We start from the raw sequence: 1,337 nt of genomic DNA, 5'->3' as shown, positions 1-1,337 counted from the left end.
GGTTTTGTTGCAAAAGAGGAACGAGATGGGCCCACAGCTGATGAAACAGGATCCGGAAAAAACCACATTCAGAAAACTAAGGGCGAGTTTGTGACTTCAGGGCGCGACCCAACGTGATGCAGGGCAGAGAGGGGACGAGCCGGAGGGGACGCAGGCGGGCGTTGGACGGGGCTGGAGCCGGGGCACCGAGCAGCGCAGCGAGCACCTTGGACGTCGGCTGTCCGCTTAGCAGACGGCGCAGGGGTCCTCGGTGACGTAGGAGGCGCGGGCGCATCTGCTGCGTGAGACCCACGAGGAGGAGGCGTCAGGCCGGGAGAGAGGACTGTGAACACTGCCCAGGCTGTCGGGGGACGAGTGGGTGGTGCCAGGTGTTGGGCTGCTCCGAATCACAGGCGAATCACGGGCTCTGGCTAAACACGGGGTTGGTAGGTCTGGGGCTGAGAATTAGTTCCCCGAGTCCCAGCGTGATGCTGCTGCTGCTGGTCTGGGGACCCCACATGGCAGGGAAACACTCTTGTTCTCCTCCTGGTTCCTCTGGTAAACCCAGAACGGCTAGTCTGGGCGTGGGGAGCCTGGAGGAGGGCGTGCGGGCACCGCGGCCCACATGGTCCCCCACAAGGTGGACCAGTCGGTGGGCTGTGTGTTTTTTCCAGCCACGTTCAGCTTGCGTTTGAGTTTGGTTTGTCTGAATTGCTTTGTCCTGTTTGTTGGCTTTAGTTTTCGACTCTCGTGTTAGAGGGTCCGCTGGTTCTGTGCTGCACAGTTGGGGACTGAAGCTGATGGGAAATTCGGGGCCGAGGGGAGGACCTGCTGGGTCTCTGCCGGGGCCCCACTGGGGTCAGTTTCTGGAGCCCATTGGTGCCTGCGAGCTGAGCCGCTGTCTCCTGCCCACAGGTGGCGGGAGGGAGGGAGCAGGGCGGCCACCTTCAGTAGATGACGCTCTGACCTCCGACGAGACCTAGTGTTCTCTGGGCCGAAGACCAGGCCTCTTTCCAGAAAAGAAGCTCTGGGAACGGGTGGGGCCCGTGACCCTGCCGAGTAGCCAGGAGGCATCTGGAGGCTGACGGGTGGCTAAAACGACCTTGACCCGGACCTCCCCACATCTTGAGACACCCTGCATGCTGCCTGTCCCACTGCCTTGGGCCAGTTGGGTGACTCCCGGGTGGCTTCTGCTCCCCTTGCTGTGGGCTCAGGGCTCACTCTGCCCTCCTTCCCACCCCTCTTCCCGTCTGCCCAGTCACTGGTCACCCATTCACCTGCCTTTGGCTCCCCAGAGGTGTGGCCGTTTCCTGCCTCCCATCTCCATCTCCCGCTCTGTGTGAGAACACACCTGGGGG

The sequence above is a fragment of the Pteropus vampyrus genome, unplaced genomic scaffold (genome assembly GCF_000151845.1).
Source record: "Pteropus vampyrus isolate Shadow unplaced genomic scaffold, Pvam_2.0 Scaffold192, whole genome shotgun sequence".
NCBI lineage: Eukaryota > Metazoa > Chordata > Mammalia > Chiroptera > Pteropodidae > Pteropus > Pteropus vampyrus.
The sequence above is the reverse complement of the archived record's forward strand: the minus strand, read 5'-3'. Positions refer to the sequence as shown.